Source organism: Pinus tabuliformis, chromosome 1_2 (genome assembly GCF_031772625.1).
Source record: "Pinus tabuliformis cultivar Carrire ecotype Pingquan chromosome 1_2, CPIR1, whole genome shotgun sequence".
NCBI lineage: Eukaryota > Viridiplantae > Streptophyta > Pinopsida > Pinales > Pinaceae > Pinus > Pinus tabuliformis.
In genome coordinates, this window is record NC_142298.1 from 34,883,861 (window position 1) to 34,905,878 (window position 22,018).

Consider the following 22,018-nt stretch of genomic DNA (forward strand, 5'->3'; position numbering starts at 1 on the left):
AGAGTGAAGAGTTTAATCATGAGCTGAACAACTTCAAGTGCAGAATGTGAGTCATAGAGTTCTTTTAGCTTTTGTAAGGCTTCAAAGGCAGTTGAATATGATGAAATATGACGACTCACCTCTTCATTTACAGATGCTGCAATTAATGCATAGGCTTTGCTGTTCTTGTTTTCCCAAATGACGAGCTCTTTGTCCGAGGTAGGCTGTACAGGGTCATTGTCTCCTTCTCCGACACACACTCCTTTCCACAACTCATTGAAGATGAGGGTGTGTTTTATCATCCGGGACCATTCAGGATAGTTCTCCTTGCCAGTGAGAACTATTCCTACCATAGAGATGATTGAATGCATTCTGTAAAAAAAAACTTTTGCTGATAGAAAAAATACTTCTGCAGATATACAGTGAAATTGTACTCAAAAGGGCAAAAAGATTTCAAATACTTTATGCACTATGTTTTCTTCAAATCCCTCCAATGTTTATAAAAACATCCTCATATAATATCACCTCCCTTTTTTTCTTTTAAACAAGAGCTCCATGCACATATAAAGTCAACAAAGGATTCAAATGGAAACCATTCAATATATATACGCTAGACCATTCACTGGACCATTCAATGGATTCAAATGCAGTTCATAAGCGGTGTATATCACTCAATAAAGCTGCAGTTCAAATACCATGTCAAGGTTTCAAATACCATTTCAACCGCACAGTTCAATACCATATAGCATTAAAACAGGAAAACTGGATAGCGTTAGAACCATTCAACACAGTTCAATGGGACAACGTTAATATTCAAACAACGTCCAATAATTCAAACGCATTCAATATTCAAAACTCAAATGCTGTGTCAAACAACAACACAACATATACAGCGATACCAAACGTTATGGACAAGCGGTTCAATACCAAACATTATTGACAACGTTACCAAACGTTATGCAAACATATACCACTCGTATACCATGTCAGTCCAGAGAAATACGAACTCAAACACTTTAAAAATTCCTGCGTTTAATAATTCTGTTACAGTCTCGCTCTCAGAGGATTTCCAAAGGAGAAACGAAAATATGGAAACTCAGAACTTTTGTAATCTGAATCGGGAAGAAGACAGCAGTTCGTTTGTATGCGATGGACTTCAAAGCCTCATAATCATATCAAACAACAGAATGAGAGAGACGAATAAACTACGCAGAGATTGGAATCTAGAAAGGGCTCGTAGACTGCAATTCTCTGGCAAAACCTGTGTCCATGGCAAGCGCAGCTACCATGTCAGAAACGTTTATGAATCAAACAGAGAGCTGAACAGTCAGACAGTGGGGCAGCTAATTTTATGAAGAACCTGCTCAGCTATATGGAGAGCAGACAGGGAGTTACAAGGGACACAAAGGCTAAAAAGAGTTGGCTCTGATACCATGTCAGGCCAGGCTGTAACTCCACAAAACAAACAACTGATTCCTTTATTATTCCATAGGTAGGTCATTGTTATATACAATAGGAGTGATTGTTCAGTTCATCTCCTGATGACTGTTCACATTCCTAATTTATTTATTTACACAAAATTCCCCCAATCATGAAGATTAGGTGTCAAAAAAGGACAAGCCAACAAAGAAATATTTTGTCTACCCTTAATCCTTATGGAAGGCACTATACATAAAAGAAGAGATGGGACTAATGTCTTAAATGTTTCATGAATCTCAGGCTCAGTTCTCCTTGAAGATCTATTATAGCTGCTAGGACTGATATAAGATACAACATATATATTGTCTAATCTGAAGAACTTTGGTTCCATGCATTACACATTACAGTGATGAGATGTTCAAAGGCAAGTATGAGGCCTAGGAGTACAGACATATAAATAAACCAGCGAAGCTACTAGTCTGCAGTTTAATGCTTGGAATGAAAGGTATGTATCATCACTATTTTTTCTTCAATGATTTCATTTGGATCAAAGCTCTTATAGATCGCAACTAGAGGAAATGATCATTTATATGCTTGGTTGAAAAGTTTGTATCAAGATTGTCTTATGAAAGACCAAATAAGACTATGATCTACCACTTAGTAAGATCATACGACTGTCAAAGGTCTGATCTATTACAATAAAGGGATCGTTGAAGTAACCATCAAGCATAGTTATAATGGATATGAATGTTGGAGATGTCCCTTCACCAAGTTCATTACCGAGTATTACAAATGATCTTCAATCATGCTCATGCATCTGCAAGAAAAATCTTCTTGATATCTCTAGAAGTAATGACAGTATCACAATTCGGATTGTGGCTCTAAACAAGAGAAAGCCACATAAGGAAAATATGTGATCTGAACGTGTAAGGTGTGATATAATAAATATGTGCTTTTATTTGGAGATATTGCATTCAGAAGCGAGATGTTTTAAAAGACTCTTGAAGTATTGATGACATTTGTTGTCATGAATTCTACATTACATACGTTGATGGTTGATAGGGTATTTGAGTACTAAAGAATGTGACCTATCAGTCCTAAAATCTATTCTTTGCACATCAAGAAAGTGGATCATTGTCATTTGAAGAAAGCACACCTTGGATATGACAATCTTACAGTGAAAAAGAGGTTGAGTTCCTCTTCAAGTTTGAAGACCAAAGATCTCTTGAGAAAACTAAGTCATTTGCAAATTTGGAGGTATTCTTATTATGAAGGATAGGCTACTTGAATTGAAAGGATCAAAATCAATAGTTAGTCAAAAATACATGGTTACTAGAATTGATAGTAATGTTGAAGCAGTAACCAAGTATTCTATGGGCATTGGGACTCTATGACTGTTGGACATCTGGATATGGAAAGGAGAATTGGCACATTACAAAGTTTGTTGAACTTGAAAGAGTTGTAAAATGGAACTAGGGTTTATCCTAGAAGACTAAAAGTATTGAATGTAAAAATCCTAGGGTTTAAAATCCTAGATCTAGATCAACATTTCCATTCAAAGAAGAAACCCTAGCTCTTGCAAGGGAGGAGTGACATAATAAGGATGAGATAGAAAAATTTGTGAGATAGATGCAAGAAGGCTTAGATCAAGAGGGAGTTGACATTTCCTACTATCATCAAAAGATAAGTATCTTATATCTCTCTTCCTTGATTGTTATTATTGTTTTACTATTAGTTAGTCTCTTGTCTTTGTATTCTTTGCTTGGTTGTAATTTTTCTTCCATGGCCTCCTAGTGAAGATTGCAGGCTACCTAGACTCCATGATATTGAGAGATATTGTACTAAATGATATTTGATTCCAGAGGGAGCAAGTAGAATATAAAGTATATCATGATTGTGTTGAATAAAAGTCAATGGTGAATTCTAAATGGATCTACAAGATATAGCATGCAGGATAGATAAGTACAAAGCAAGAGTCGAGAATAGAAGGTTCTCCCAAAAAGAGGGTGAAGATCATGACAAAACGTTTTCTCCAGTGGTCAACCACACTTCTATTAGAACTATTATCATTGCTTTGAAAATAGCATTAGGTGGATGCAGAGGTCGTTTTTTTTTTTTCTCAATGGAGTAATTGACAAGGAAGAAGTGTAACATAGAGCTACCTCAAGGCTTTGTACACGAAAATAAGTTTCATGATTGAAGAAGGCTTTGTACGATCACAATCAAACACGTTGGGCTTGGTATTTTTGGATTGATGGATCAAGATTGATCCTATTTGATTTGTCTCTAACAAAAGCAGAAGTAATCATCTGTTAGAGGGAGCAGTTATGGCAAAAAGAATTGCTTCTATAATAGTGGGAGCAGCCATAACGCTTTATTTTAGCTCCAGACTGATTGGGATGTCAGTACTTGGGTGAAGTCAGTTACTTACTTCTCATTAACTGAGTTGCAGTGCAGCAGTTAGCAATGGCATTGCTGTGGGCAGCGTAATGCAGCATGTTGAGAGGGAGATGCAGTACAGATGTGGCAGTGGCAGTGGCAGTGGCAGTGTCATGGGCAGCAGTACAGGAAGAAGCAGGCCAGGGGCTATGAGGCAGTAAGCCAAGCATCAACACAGGTACCGATGCAAAAGATTAGTGTGATGTTTCCATGGTGAAGCATTACTAGAGCACATTCCTCGCTAAGAGGGAGTGTTGAGTTTTGGTAGCATTGGATGTGCTCTAGCCATGAAAATTGGTAGAGAGGCTAAGGCACATGAGATCTCCAAGACCTAGAAATCGTTTGGGGAAATTCCACCCGGATAGAGAGATATTAAAATAATTAATATTTTTAATGAGACCCTAAGTCTAAACTTAGGAAAATTAAAATTTTAATGTGTATTAATATAATATGGGTGAGAAAGTTCTAAATAATGAGGATCAAGCAAGATCTAATCTTAGCCGTTGATTAGGGACTTAATCTCGGTCGTTGAACCATCAATAAGAAAATTATAAGAGGAGGCTTGCGAGTCAGTTAGAGATACACCAAGTTGATCAATCAATTCGATTTTCTAGGGCAGGGTTTTCTAAGAAATCGAGTTAGTGATCTGTTGCAGCGAGGGGCAGTTCGACAGAATGCCAAGAATACATAGCAGAGGCAGCTTGGGCTGACACAAAGGTAGCCAGAGTTGACGCGAAGGTTTGGAGGGCCAGTGCTGGTGACACAGGAGGCCGAGAAATTGACGCAAAGCTGATGCAGGCAAACACAAAGGCTAGCAGAGTTGACGTTGGCCAGAAAGAGCTGCACTATGGTATTTTTGTGGGGTAGACTGAGAGCTGAGAGGTAGACGCAGAGCCATAGAGGGTGACACAGTTCCAGAGAGAAGCTTGGAGTAGCTTTCGTTGTCTAGCTAAGGAACAGGTCGAAGTCACTGTGGGACTCATCATCCGGTTGTTGATCAGCTAGGATATCTATCTCCAGAGCAAGGTATTTCTGCCAAGGAAAATCTCTGAAGGGTGAGCCATTTCTGGCACCCTAGTTGTATTCAGAAAACTGCATAATAATAAAACCATCATATTTGCTGCACTGGTTTTCCCGCATTGGGTTTTTTCGGGGATGATTGTTCAAAAATAATGGTGTCCCTTGTGTTGTCTCGGTTTATTTCATTTGATGATCTGTATATTTGTGAAGGATACTATTGTGTTTATTTTGATGTTTATATGATTAAATAACTTGTTAATGTAAAGAACAAGTAGGAGATAATAAACCAAAAATAGCAGTAGGGAATTTTGATGTGTTAGATTAAGAGATTTTCATGACTTGTACACCTAAGTTAGTGTGGGAAAAATCCTCAACCCCACAAGGTGTGACTTGGTGGCAAACTAAGAGATGGAGTTGTCACCTATTCCCAACTCTCTCCATTAAAGCTCTCTCCTAGTTAAAGCTAAGAGAGGTGGTCCCTGATGAAGGTTAGTGGGTGAAATGTGAGTTTCTAGGAGATTTAGGTTAGTGGAACTACTTCAAGATATGAGCAAGCTTGTGAATATATGAGCAATATAAAGATGTATATTCAATATTAATCAATGCAACACCCAAGATATAAGAATGTAAACCAGTGGCTTGTAAATAATTGATCAAATGAAATAATAAATAATTGCTCAAATGGACATTCAAAGTAAAATGACAAGTAGTCCTGCAAAAGAGAATAATGTTAGATGGAATATAAAATATCATTTGCAAGATACAAATGGAATATTGTACTTGTAAGGAAATGCTCAAGTAAAAGATAATATCATTCCGTGATCATAAGCATAAGCATCAAGCATATGTGATAGCAATTTTTTCAAGTAAAGAAAAGATGGCAAGATGAAAATCCACAGTACTTGCAATATGCTACTTTGAAGAAAAGACAACTTTAACTTGCAAATGAGATTCAATGGATGCAAAAGTATTACTTGCAAAATATAAGTAGATGTCACACTTGCTAAAGAAAGGACTCAATAATAAGAGATAATAACATCAATAGGCAATGAGGTCATCCATCACGACAAGTACATGAGGTAAATAAATTTTACAAGGAAATTTAAAGTTCTCTAAAGTGATTGAATTAAAATGATATGCAATCTATCTAATGTGAGATGGAATTATCTTGGTTAATTTTACTCTATATGCCTATTTTAAAGTGAGAGATTTTCTCTTCAAGTTCTTACCAAGAGGTAAAGATTGGGGTGAATTGCAAGGAAGAGGGGCTGAGGAGGCACTAAGTCTATCGTTAATGATACCCTTCCCCTAATCCTTACAAAGCATGTGTGTCGTCGTTCCTACTAGGGGACAAAGCCATCTTCATAATTGCAGGGTCATGCACTTTACCTTACTTCGTACTAAATAGAAGAAATTTTCAAGGAAAACTTTGTCCTATTATGTCTATACAACCAAGCTTATGCTTGGAGGTAAGTTTTAGATTTGCAAATCTAAACTAGAATGCCTAAATGAAATGCTTAAATGTTATTGTTTGGAAAGAGAGTGCAATGAGAGAAAAAAATTTCAATGTATTCAAAGTCATTCAATGGGAACAATGAATGGAAATTAACATCAACTCATAAGCTTTGAAAAAGAAAATTGCATGTGAATATAAGCTTCGCAAGTTGCCCAAAAATAAGTAAATGTTAACTTTGAAAATTTGTTCCTCAATGAGCAATATGATTAATATGACATTCAAGCACAAGTTGACCTAAAAGTAGTAAAGCATGTATCCGTAAAACATATGAAGCAAATGCTAAGTAAATGAAACTAGACCAATCAAAATTGTTAATGTGAAATGCTTTCTTGTGATATGTTGTAGCAAATAAAATGAGTTGTCCAAAAAGATTTGTAAATGTTGTTGCATAAATAACCATGAAAGTAAATTGCCCAACACGAGATCTAGGAAATGAAATAACAAGTTTTATTGCAAAGCTAAGAAGCTGTGAGTGCTATGCGTTGAAATTATGCTTTAAATCATGCACAAGTTAGATTAGATTAACAAGAGCAAAAGCATGCTAGTAAGTTATAAATTAAGGCAAGAAAATCAATCCACCCAAGAAAGCCCTCCTTATAAATAAAGAGGTGGAATGCCATGAGATAATTCCCAAGCTCCCTCACAAGAAAATAAATCTTTATTAAAGAGAGAATTACAAAGTTGGGCCTCCTTTATAAGTGAGAGGAAGGCTTCAATATTTTGGAACTTTTTCCAATAAAATTTAATTTCTAGTCACTAGGATCCTTCCTTCAGGAAATAGGAACAAAATTTTGCTAAAAGGAGATGGCTACAAGATTCCAATGATCCTTTCTATTGAATTGGAAACAAATTTCTGAATTTTGTCCCAAAAATTTCAGCCTTCAACAATCAAGAAAAATGTGCAAGGAGGAGAGGGCAAGTCTCCCTCAAGCCCACGATTTTGCTTGAGATAAATGGCAGCCTTTAGGACCTTTTGGACAGCAAAAAATGAGGCTTCAAACACCCACAAAAAGAGCTGCAAATAGTCACAAGAGGGGTGCAAATACCATGCCAATAGGTCATGCAAAAAAGTGTGTTAGATGTCTCAAATGGATGCTCCTTCAAGCTGCCACAAAATGAGTTAGTATGGCTGCAAAACAAATCAAAAGTTAGCTAAAAAATTCAATCAAGAGAATGAAATATATATACAATATAATCTACAAAGGCTAAGCTAAAGAGTATGAGTAAACTCTCCTCTTTGCTTAACCATGATTTAGCTCTAAAATAACAAAATGATATCAATGAAGCACAATATTTTTTTTTTTTAAAGAAATGATTTTAAATTTGAGAGTAGCTTGGCTTGTATACAAGCTATGGCTAGCATGCCTACAATACAATGTGTAGGATTATACTATGAGGCTCAAAGAACAAATGAGAGTTCCTTCATAAGCATATCAAGAGTTGGTTGGTCTCTCCAAAGACTTCCCCTCATGCTTGATTGTTGAACCAACTAAATATTTTCTTTTTACAAAACTCAATCAAAAGGTTAGCTCCACATGTAGATTTAAAAAATATACAATGAAAAGGAATCCTAGATATTTATGTGAAATCTATTAGGACTATCTAAATTTAGAGCACAATTTCTAAATCATGTATTGATGCAAGATAACTCTACATCAAAGCATCTCCTAAATGTATATGGAAGCATAAAATAATTGGCACATATAGAAGGAAAATAAACACGAGAACATGCCATGCTCCAAGAAAGGATAACTTCTCATGATGAAACCCAAAGTCTTTATTGATATTTTGAAAGTGTACAAAGTAGCAGCGCTTCTGCAAGAGCAATAGATAATATCAAGAATTACATAGTAAGAGCCCAAAGCTCACTTAAATAGAAAAATGGGAGAAAATCCCAATGAGAAAATCATGTGACAAGTGGAGTTGGAGAATATCCAAAGGAAAAATCAAACTCTTGAGTGGAGGAGCCAAGTGTATCCTCATGCAATTCGAATTTCTCTAGCTAGCCCAACACAATCCTTGGAGGCTTCCACGCATTTCTGGAGGAGGGACATGTGTATACTAGAGTGGAGTAGTGGGAGACCACTCTCCACTGATCTCTTGGTGTAACTCAAGTCAAAGCCCACCAAGTGGGTGACTCATCCATGAAACTCGAGCTATCTCCCTCAAAAAATGTGATTTGCCCAGTGGAACTCATGGTCCCCTCCAAGAAATTTGATTTCCCTTGATTTGTGGCTTAGGTGGAGTCCACATCATTTTCTAACTTGACTTTGACCTTTAAATGAATTTTCACCTCATTTCCACATCATTTTAGCATGTGTGGATATTTATTTTTCTCCATTTATTTAATTGTTGGGCTAATTTATTGCCACATTTTCCACTAAACTTAGGAAAAGTGGGTTTTGAGGGTCTAGAACTTAATTTTTACCCCTCAAAGTGTGTCTTAGTAAAAATTTGAGGGTGAGAGGTGTGATTTGAGAACACATACCCCATACAAATTCTCTAGACATCACTTATTACATTTTACAATCAGAATTTATTAAAATATTTGTCTAGCAAGAAATTTTAAAAATTAAAAAACTGACCCTAGACCTAATCAAATTCTGTGAAATTTACGAGTAATCTAGTATGGTAATTTATAATGACTCTAGACACTAGGACTCACCCAAGGTCTTATCATCAAGCTGCACTCTGGCTTTGGGGTTATGCTTGGAGGGAAAAACTCAATTAATTATTAAATGTCCGAAAGTACCTAATAATTAGCCAAGTAAAAAAGAAAATCCCAGAGTAAACTCACTTGATGACAATGTCAAAATTACCTAGGCATGTTACATGACTCAATTTATCACACTAACATCACTTTACATCATCCTTGTAGGCCTTACGAAATTTGAGTATAATATAGAAGAAGATGAGAAGAAGAAGTTAGAGTTAAAAATGATATATGAACTTTGATGGTACATGAAGCCTTTGGCATATCCTCGAGCATAGAGTCTTAAAAAAAAAATTAGATGCAACCTTTAGTGGTCAACAGGTACAATTGATTATGGCACAATCAGTGATGGTTTGAGATATGTCTCAAACAGTGAATTTCAGTTGTAGGAATACAAAAATCTAGACTAGGCAGAAAATGCAAAAGACAAAAAGATTTCCATCAAGGTATTGATTCAGTTTAGGCTCCATGATGATTTCTTGGATGAGTAGGAAGCAAATATTTGTTTCCATCAATATTGTAGAGGCCGAGTACAATGCAACTTGTTTAGAAATTTGAGAAGCAGTAAGGCTTTAAAGGCTACTTGCATGATTAGCTTGATCAAGTGCAGGTGACAACCACAATGACAGGTCAAAGCATAGTGATATCTAGCATCAAGACATGGTACATAAGGAAGCAATGTAGCTTTAGTACTATTCTACAATCAAGCAAATTGTTGACGAAAACTTTATCCCGGGTTGAAGACTATATACTTCGAGGACAAGCTTGGAGTGATTGAACATGTCTCTCTTAGTAAGAGGGAGTGATGAAATTGCAACATACACGACAACCATTCTCCCTGGGTCAAGTTGATCAAGATCAGGGAAAATTCCAACAAACATTCTCACTGTGTCAAATATGACCAAATTAGGGATAATGGCCCAACAAAGGACAACCATTCTTCCTGTGTCAAGTATATTGACCAGAATTAGGAAGAATGGTCCTAGAGGCCCAAGATCACTTAGTTGAGTGGGTGGTTTTCAACATCAGGCTCAAATTACTCTCCAGATAGGTAGAGTGAGCTCGTTTAGCATCATGGTCTAGAAAGAGGTCTTTCGATTTGGGACCAGATTACTCAAATGGATTGAGTGTGTCCCTAGGGTTTCACCACAAGTCAAAGAGATTGACCAGGATGATGGTGAACCAAGATTAATCAGTATACCATGGGTCAGAGACACCAACCAAAATCATGGTGATTAGTTGATGCTAATGATGTACCATGAATCAGGAGTACCAACCAGGATTATGGTAAGGATACACCATAGGTCAGAGGTACCAACTGGAATTATGGTAACTTGTTGATGTTGATGAATTACCATGTGTCATAGTCATTGACCAAAATTATGGTAATTGGATGATGTCGATGTTGATCATAAATTGTTATAACATTTTCTTAGAGAATTTTTTCAACATGAGAACATCTAGATAGTCATTACCTCCATAGCTAAGAGGGAGTGTTGAATTTTATAACTATGGTAGGTCTTCATAATTAATATTTTAGCCCTTAATATATTTGTAATGATAAATACAAAACATGTTCTTCATGTTAATTATCAAAAGTGAAATTTTAAGGCATGTTCTTCATGTCTTTTACAAAAGATAAAATTCGAATTTTTAGCTCCAATCAAGCCAAGCCAGCCCCAGTCAAAGAGGCACCCATTCAACCATTCAAACTTGTATATATAAGGCACTTGACCTCCTCTCCTTAGCACAATTTAGATCACACATATAACCAAGTATCTTCTGCAATGGAGGCAAGAAATAGAAGGCTAAATTTGCCTAGAAGAAGAAGAAGACCAAGCTCTCTCTCTCTTGTGGCATTCCTCACTGCAGTTGATTTCACACGTGTGAAAGGACAAATTTTCGAAGGCATACCAGGTAGTAGGACCAAGATTCCTGATGATTAGGTCTAGGGGTCAGTTTTTTAATTTTTAAAATTTCATTGCCATATGGGTCTAGGTTATATTGTCATTTGTATTTTCCCGAACTTAATACTGGAAATACCTCATTATTTAATTGCTTTAGCAATTCACCACAAATATGGATGTTGTAATTTTAATAACCATGAATAATATGAATTAAGTGTTAGGGGTATGACTAATATGAATTAAGTGCTAGGTTAGGACGACGATGATGTTGTTGATGATCATGATCATGATCATGTTGATGAAAAATATGATGATGACGGCATTAATGATGACGATGACGACGATGACGATGATGATGATGACAATGACATGGATGATGATTGAAATGACGATGGTGATGAAGATAAATGCATCATTATATGGTGATGATGGTGGCAATGATGATGATGATTTTCATAATGGTGTTGATGAAAAAGATGATGATGATGGCGATTACGACGATGATTTGAACACAGGTTTGTCATTTATGAACTCTACGAATTAGTAATTTGAAATTAGGTTTGTCTTTTGCCCCATTCTATGCAAGGTCACACCATAATTTCCACTAATTAATAAATGGAAAACCTTGGAAATTATTAGACGAACCAAAGTTAAAATTGGAGATGATGGTATAAACCCAAATGAGCTTCTCTTCATTTCAAGAATAATATATTCTCTACTAAAGAAGGGAAACCACATGAACGTGGAAGCTCATATGGACCCTCCAACGTCCCCGCCATCCCCCCTACCCCCCACATCACTATCAATTCCTCGATACCCAATCTTTCTAATATAATATTTTTGAAAGAAACAAAGTACCAATCAAACATTAAAACTAGGAAAATAAAAACTTAAGGTAAATGAAAGAACAAACCAACTGAAAACATAAAAATACATACCTTGTACATTTCAACATTTTGATATCATTGATCTTCTTCCTCATCCAACTCATAATCTGTATGATCCATTTCAAAATTCATGTTCAAATAATTTTCCATATCAACATCATCATCGTTGTTTATATCATCATTCGGGAAATGCTCTTCTACATTTGGTTCGACTTCTTCAAGTTCTTTTTCCGACACAACGTCAAATATATCATATAGTTCATCTAAATTAGCATTGCCTCGATTAACATATCCTTGAACTTCTTCAACATCTTCATCTGACACATGAACTCCTTGCTCCTCTGCATCATCTTCTTCTTCATTTTCATCTAGTTCTTCCGCTACATTATACTTGATCGGCCTTCCTCTTGGATCATATCTAACAATGTGTGACCAACCCGCTTTACCTAGAACCTCTATGTAAAATACATGTTCGCATTGGATTGGAAGAACATAGGGCTCTGATTCTGGCTCAGCATTCCTTGTATCAACCATGTAAATCTGTTAGCATGCTCAATAACAAGTCTATCAAGGTCAAATTCATGGATTCGTAGCCTAAACCATTTGACATCGAACACAACTATTTTGAAGGATTTAAAGTCACACTCAATAATATCATGTAGATACCCATAGTATCGATTATTAGAGACTTTTGGATGTTTATCACCTCTAGAGGCAACATTGATAACTTGAAATATTGTGGTTATCTCACTATCATAAGCTTTCATCTTTTCATCTAACCTTTTGATGCGAAATTAATCACAGCACATTTTGTTGTGGAGTTTCAACTACAATATGTCAAAAGCATAAAAAATGCATTGTCAATTGATAAGCATATTTATACTTGAAAATTTTGCAAAAAAAAAAAAAAAAAACCATGCCATATGCATCAATATAATTGTAAAAAAAAAAACTTAGTAGTATGGGTGAATATGCTTGCCTGATAATTTTTTAAACCAAATGCTAAATCAATTTCCCTCTGTGCAATATTGGTATCTCCACTACGCTTCTTTGACCAATGTAGACACACCATACCATGAAAGCCTACCATATGTATAAATGTATTGCATCCCACTCTCGGTCGGTTGTATTAAAATAAAACAATTCACATATATCTAATTAGTTACCCTGTTATACCTTCATAATAAGGGATTATGCAGGAAGACTAAAAATTAAGTAAGTACGATATACATAAAAGAAAAAAAGTCAAATGTACTGTAAATCTCCACTGTCTACTTACATCTCACTTTCCTCATTCTACCTTTCCCCAACAGGTGCTCCCCTTCAAATTTGTTCATGGAATTGACATCCCAAATGCAATCCAATACATTAATACTTTTTCTTATTGCAAGACTATATTGACGAATATAAACCATGGTTTGATATACCATATATCCCTCTACCATAGAACCCTCAAGACGTGTTCTTTGTCTGACCAAAGCCTTCAGTGATTTCAAGTGCCTCTCAACCATCCACATTGATCTTGTGTGTACAGGTCCACACTTTTCAATCTCCTTGACTTGGTGTATGAGGTAGTGTTCTTGTGCATTGAAAAATGCCAAAGGTAGATACTTTTGCATTTCACACATTAGATGAGGAATTTGTTTCCTCCAATACTTTATATATTCTTTATCGATTTCTTTAGATGACAACCATCTACAAATGAAGCAAGAAAATCATAGGTTTCAACAAAAAAGTATATAATACATGATGACAAGTAAAACACATGTAGTCAAATATAAGTTGTACAACAAATTATTGAACAAATTACACTTTTCACATAAATCTCCACTTACCTCATGTATTTGCCAAGATCATATATAACTTGTTTGACATTGTTGTCAAAGTTGTTTGGGAGAGATAGAGGTAGAACATACTATAACAAAAATAATGATCGATCATTATTTATTCCAAATTAGTAGAAAAAAAACACTAACAAGATGTTTCACCAATGTACAAATATATACACCAAAATAATTACCTTAATGAACATATGTCAATAATGAGTTTTTACCCACCTAATTCACCTTTCTTTGTTAGGATATTTTTTTTATGTTTGAAGAAAATCCAATTGGAAATTTAATTTTTTCAATAACCTCTTTAACATCCTTGCTTTGTTGCTCTGTCTATATCCATGGAAGGGCGCTTATATTTTTGGTCGTCTCCATCGTTATTTGAATGAATAAAACTTTGCATTGCATGGTCGGCTTGCTTAATGTCATTACAAGTCTTGACAATTTTTTCTTTATCTCTCTTTCCATCTAAGATTCGTCATAAGGTCTATGTTACATTTTTCCTTATGTGCATTGTATCAAACAAATGAACAATTTCTAGGTGCTCATAGTAGGGGAGTCTATTGAATTGCTCAGGATAACTTTTCATTCCTCATGGAAGTGCCCTATTATTAATGCCTTGACGACCTATGAGGTGAATCATAATTAAAGATATTATAACAACAATATAACCTGTCAATTAGTACAGTGAAGAAAATGCAATAAAAATATAAAATAATCCAAACTTATCATGTATATTGATACATAGACAATTCAATCCATACCTTGAGAGACCCCATTATATTGCGACTTCCATGCATGAGGTGTCATTCTCTGTAATGTTAATCCAGTCTCTTCTTTCCCATTGAAAAAATGTTTTTCGGTACTTCGGTACCTATGGTTCTAAGAAAGGAACTGCCTATACTCATCAAACACCTCCTTTCCTAAGCTTCTTGAACAACGCGATTTAATCTTAGGACCACAAACTGGACAAGCAAATTTACCATTTGTTTGAATACCTGCAAGAGTTGGAATAAATTTTATATCAATTATTTTAAGTATGTATAATGAAGGGACTATTTAAAAAACATACATGAAGTGAAATTCATAAAATTAAACACTATTAAATTGCAGCGTAACATTATAACATACCACATAAATGTGTTAGCCCTGGGGCATCATAAATTGTCCATACAAGCATTGAATGGAATTCAAATTCTTTTTGTGCATCTATTGGTCTAGAGATATCATACATAGTGACATCGTTCCATAACTTCACTAACTCATCGATAAGAGACTCGATATATACATTCATATCTTTGACCTAGTACTTACCTAATTGATTGAACATACAATACATAATTACTACATATATGAGTAAATAAAAAAAATATAAGACATAATTGAACATATATGAGTAAAAAAATTAATACCTAGAACAATATACTCATGTGTTAAAAAAATATATTCTAAACAAACTAATACCTGGAACAATCATTGTCAACATTATGTGCTACCTCCCTCTTTATTGACTTCCATGGAGGAATGTTATTGTTGATTTAAAAAAAAACCCACACTGGGTAAGTAGACCTGAGCTCTCCAAATGGATTGACACCATCAGCTGCTAATGAAAGCCTAAGATTATGAGGTTATGTTTTAAACTTTTGCCATGTTTCCTCTATATTCCTAAATGTTGATCCATCTGCAGGAATTTGAAGAACACCATCTTCAATTCTATTCGTTGCATGGTAATCCATAAGTTGTTATATGCTTTTGCACCTGAACAATTGTCGCAGACATGGAATTATGGGAATATAATGAAAAACCTTGCAAGTTACCTTTTTTGTTACTTTATCGGTTTGATATCTACTCTCATCACATTTTGGGCATTTTCCTTTTGACGCGTGTTCTTTATATTAGAGAATATCATAATTAGGACATGCATGAATAGCTTGATACTCCATTCCAATATTTTTCATAATGGCATGTAAATCTCGGTACATATAAGGTAAAACATTTGACGGTGGTAACAAAAATTCCCCTAACAATCTCCAACATAGAAAAACAGTAGTTCTGGTTAATGTACTAAACAATATTAATCGTACATGTTGCATCGAAATGTTACAAATTAATTAAATGATGATCAATGTACTAATTACATTAAAAGCAAAGGAAAAAATTATTGCTTTATCATGTACATAGTACTAATTAATGTCACAAAATATATTGCATACCTTAGGAGTTGTGTCACACGTGTTTGACAAACCATCCACAACCTTTAAGTTGACCAGTAGCAATACAACAGAGAGAAGAGATGTTTTTGAGCCTACATAAAGAGGTTCAATTACCATCTCAAGTACAGGTTAATCAAAAGCATGACCATCATATTGGTTGTCATCATCATCCATTTCAACATTATTAAATATCTCCTAGATCAATCCATTTGTCCCATCTTCTTCAACTGTGTTATCAGCATCATTATCATCCATGTCCTTGAACATGCACGTGTAGTACAACCACATCTTCCTCATTGAGAAATGCCCTAAGGGGCCCACTATACAATTACAATCAATAAAGTAATATTAGTATATATAGAAAATATTTAAACGTCGATACAAATGTTTACAAATATAATATAAGAAAACAAAGACAACAAATACAAAGACAAAGACAACTTAGGTGAGAGCGAGAAACAAAGACAACAAATCAATGATGATGCTTGTGCAATTTATCAAGATTATATTTAATAATATGTTGAAAAAATATAGGAAATATGTTACTTTTCTTGACATGTAGGAAGAGAGACACTTTCTGAGATATATAGTCACAATCATAATAAAAAACATATCGATCTTATTTTGCATTCATCATTATAATGTCATGTTCTTTCATGATTTCACTTAGAGGCCAGAAGTTTTAAGAGGATCGGTGAACAACAATGAGCTTGGGTAAGAGCAAGAAACACATACAACAAATCAATGCAATCATGAAGCTTGTGCAATTTAGTAAGATGTTTAAGATTATGTTGAAAAAAATTAAGAACAATCACCTGACAATCTTCAAATCCTTTCCATTCCATCACATTTACAAATGTACTCAAATTACCTAACTCAAACAATAATACCAATGAATCCAGGCAATACCAATTAAGTTCAAGCAGGAAAACCTCAAAGTAGATACTACAATATTGTTGAAAATGGCTCCCATAAGACAAGAGAATGAGAGGGGAAAGGGCACAAAATGTATTTTATTCCCATCTCCTCTCAGATCTTTGATTATGACAAGTGGAGGGTGGATCTTATATTATATTTTTTAATTAATTTTTTTTTTTATAAAGAGGATGTTGACTTTTAACCTTATATGAAATGTATTCTCACAATGAAAGTTACTACTAAAATTAGTTGGTAGCTAGATGGGTCTAGGAATGTACAAGACGAAGATAAGCCTTTCTTATTCTTTATTGTTTGGTCTTGTGTTTGTCTCTAATTATTCTTTCTATACCCTTTTATTCTTAATTTCCTATATTTTGCTTCATTGCTCCTAGTTAGGTAGGTCTCATATTGTCTAGGTTGGCTTATCAAAATCAATGCAACAATGTGTTTGTTGATCTAACTTATTAGTTGCATTTTATTTTCTATTTTCATCGCATGTCTTCACTTATAAACTTTGAAATCAATAACCCGTGTAAGAAAATTAGATGGGATCCCCACAAGTGGTAGGGATTTGGGAACCCACTCAAGACATTAATTTTCATAGGAAACCTTTTTTTACTAAGGCACGACATCAATCTCTCCTACACAAAATGGGGTATTCTTTCTTTTTGACTACTTAGTTGATTTGACCAAAATGTCAAAAACTCACTCCTTTGTACTTAGTGGTAAGTGAATGTTATATATAGAATAAAAACATTGTGCCTACTTCAAAGGACATTCAAAATGGAATGTTCTACCTTGCATGAGTGATTATAAGTAAGATAAATTTGGAAAAAATAACCATTGCTGATTCATCAAATATTTCATTAATCTACCATTTCCTAGAACTATTATAGCTTTGATATTACTTCAAGTTTTCTCACAATTTACAACAAATGAGACCCTTTACTTATCACAAAAAGAGACTTTATATAGAGAATTCTTCACTTTATATCACTTGGGCTTAAAAAGTTCATTGTCCCCTACTAAAACATTTTGAAACACCAAGTGCAAGGCTTGTGTCACATACATTTTTCCTTAAAAAATGAGAAAGAATCTCTTTTATGAGTGAAATACATTGTAGTTAGGAACATAACATTTTAATTGTACATCTTTCAAATGTGCATAATATACTTTAAAATCTTATTAATTAATACTAATGTTCCCTAAAAACCCATTAACCTCTAAATCTTCTAGGCCCTAATTAACCCCCTAAACATACATTGGCCCCCTAACACCTTAACCCCATTCCCCTAAGCCCTCAAACACCTAACCCCTAAGCCCTTAACCCTTAACCACTAAACCCTTAAAAATAACCCCTTATCCCTAAACCCATAAACTAATTAACCCCTAACTTGACCTAACCATAATAATAAAATAATATTTCTCCTCACCAAGATCACAACATAGGTCAAATATCTCCCAAAAGAATATAAACATTTAGAATACAAAGACATACAATCTAAAATACAATATACATATAAACATTTACAAAAACAATCTACAATACAAAGACATATAAAGAATAACTTAATAATGGATGATATGCATGCCTGCCTTCAATGTGTCCATAGTCCCTACAATGCCTTTCAATAGTTGTTATTAGAAGTCTCCTTATCTTCAAGCCCTTGCATCTTCTACAAGGAAAATAACATTTTCGATCTTTCGAAGCCCACGATGTCGATCTCACGTCTCGTTGGCCTCCTCGAAGAATGATATGTGACATTTTTCCTCACCAAACTTCCAGTTATGGTTTTCTTCAAAAATTAACCTCAAAATAGGCCTATAACCTTTGAAAACAGTCGCAAGTAATATAGCAACGATGTCGAAAGTTATATAATATTTGGGCATATATATATATATATATATTCATTATATTATATGTATTAATTATATATTAATATTATTATATTTAATTGTAATATTAATCTTACATTTATTATAATTAATTAAACTAGTCAAAGTAAAGTGGTCCTATATTAGACATTGTCCAACAGAAAAAACCATTAATATTGGTGCAATTGGTCATTATACAATGATTCCCGAGCATTTGTCGGATATTTGATGGTAGAGGGGCCCCATCGGATATCTGCAAGTTAAGGAACTATCGTCAGATATGGAACTCTTGTTGGAAATCTAACTACCATCGGGATTTAAAAAAATAAAAAATATAAACAAAAAAATATATTTAACTTTTGACAGTTTTTCCAATTTTATCCATTCCGTCAGATTTCAAAATCAGAGTTTTCACCCATGTGTATTAGTGTTAGTTTTTGTAAAACAAGAAACAACCTCTCTTGCCTATAAAATAAGATAGGATCCCTCATGTGCCCCGACACAAAGAATGCTTATAAATTGCATATAAAGAAAATCAAATAAAAGGATAAATGCATGAGAAAGGATTTCTACACAGAGAGATGAAGCAAGCAACTTCGTCCGGGCTATGGATGCCCATTGGCAACAAAGCAATGCTTGTAATTTCTTGAGTGACTCTGTAAGGGATATGGATGCTCACTGGCAGCCGAGCAACAACTGAAACTCACTTTAAGGTTTGAATATAACAAACTCTTTTTCATGTTATATGTGTCATCGTCAAAAACTTACTAGTGTCAACTCTTGTTTCAGTACATAAAGATTAATATGATGTAACTGTGAGATAGACGGATGGCACATCTATAAATGGATAAGTAGATTAAAGCGGTACCCACGTCCATTAAATACTTCCTCGCATCACTGTTAAGACTCCATATTTTGAAGGGACGAACTCAAAGATGTTGGATTCTACTAGTGATTCACCAATTCTTGTAGTGGCTACAACCCTCCCCCAAATTTTCACTTTGTACACTTTAAATTTTGGGTCCCCGTGCTTTTACAAGTTTTCATGGATATTCCCATTGCATTTCTTAGAGATACTCTTCAAAATATCCTACTCGTCACTGAATCGCTGAACGTTGCTCATTAATAAACCATGGTAACCATGGTCATAATAGGTTCTTCCGCTTGTCTAAGTTTTCTGCGTTATCTTTCAATACAAGTGCTTTAATTTGGGAATTTACTGAAAACATGTAGTACACTTTCGCCCTCATCCATGTCCTTGTATGTTCAAGTTTTAGGCAAAGTTGGAATCATACCATAAAGCTTACCATCATTAGGCATTGATCTTAAAGGAAATTTGATATTACTCGATTGATAGTTATTTAGCAAATCATCATCTCCATATGCATATGCAGGTTCAATTGGCCACAATATAATGAGATTGTTCAATCATTCATAGCAGCATCAATGAATTATCATAGAGATGGTTCTTGGTAGTCATTTGCATCAAATAGACACAATGATAGTCTTGATACCACAATTGTACATGTCATTGGTACTAAAGGACAAGGATCAACAAGGGAATTTATCCATAACATTTTGTGAAAGCAAAGGTATTATGTTCGTGTTTATACAAGTCCACACTTTCAAATTATCCAAGAACGCATAGTCACTGGTAAAAGAATGACATTATCATTGTTTTGAAAAACAACCGGATCGAAACTAACTTGGCTGAGTTGGTCCAAGTCATGTCCTCACCGGCTCGACTTGGCCTTCGAACCGATTCGGTCAGCCAGGTTATTACTGAGCCGACTGAGTTGTCTAACAACTCAGCTGGCTTGGTAATAACCCGGCCGACTCGGTGACAACGACCCCAAAAAAGCCAGAACAACGATTTTTTTTTAAACTTGCTTTTTGGGGACCCCAAACCCATTTCTTATTTGCCTATAGGTTATTTGGGGTCCATTCCTCTCTCCCAAACCCCATAAAACCCACCCAACCCCTCTCATTTCCTCACAGCCATCTCATTGCATTTGAGTGAGAATTTGAGTGAGACTTTGTGAGGAGTTGTGGAGTTTGTTTTTGGAGCAGCAGTGAGGAGTCTTCGGCAAGCATTGTAGCAGGAGTGAGGAGCTTCTTGGGCAGCCATTTGGAGCAACATTGAGGAGTTGGTTTGTTGGAGCAATGTTGAGGAGGCAGTTTGTACCTAGAAGTATTTTTTTTTCACTTGTAAAAATCTATTTTTGCTTATTAATTTTTATGTGAAAATCTGGAAATTGAAAAGAGTGTTTTTTGTGAAAGAAATGAATATTGAAGGAATGCTATTCTTTTTGTTTTCATTTTCAGATTTTTTGCTTTCATTTCCAAGTCAAAAAATGGCACCTAGAGTGAAAGATGTTGCTTGGGCATATGTTGAAATGGATGATGGTCAAATGCATTGCAAATTTTGCCATAGAAAAATTAAGGAAGGTCCTCGGGGCATTAATAGGCTGAAACAACACTTGGTGGAGATTACAGGCCAAATTACTCCATGTGAATCAAATGAAATTGGGGAGATTAGGAAGGAATTGTTAGCCAACTTTGAGAAGTTTAAAGAAGAAAAGGCTAGGCGAAAAGAGTTAGAGGTTGAAATTGGGAGGAAGAGGAGTATACAAAAAATGCTAGCTACCAGCCCCCATTTTGATTTTGAGGGTTCTTCCTCTATCCCTTGTACTGATACATCCAACCGCTTCCAATATGTTCCTCCCTTTGTGGAGTTTATTTAAGAAAAGGGTAAGGGTAAAATGAAAAAGAAGGGTGATATGAATATCAAAATTTATTTCACTATCACACCCTCCTCTCCATCAAATGCACATGGTCCTCAAGCTAGTAGAACTTTGCAGCCCACTTTAGATGACCATTGGAAGAAAGAATTGAGGGAGACTGCTTGTGATTACATATGTAGATGGTGGTATGATGTTGATATTCCCTTAAATGCTTCCCGTTCACCATATTATGAGCCTATGTTTGATGCCATACATGCTGCTGGAAAAGGCTTGAAAGGCTCTACTATGCGTGAGATAAGGGGGTATCATTTGCAGAAAGAAATTGCCCCCATTAATGAGTATTTGAAAGATTTCAAGGATTCATGGGAAAGAATATGATGTATCATCATGTCAGATGGATGGACTGATCAAAGGAACCATACCATCATAAACTTTCTTATCTTCTGCCCACAGGGAACCATGTTTCTAAAATTAGTTGATGCATCTGATAAGGTAAAAGATGGACAATTATTGTTTCAGATATTGGATGAGGTTGTTGAGGAGGTGGGGGTGGCTA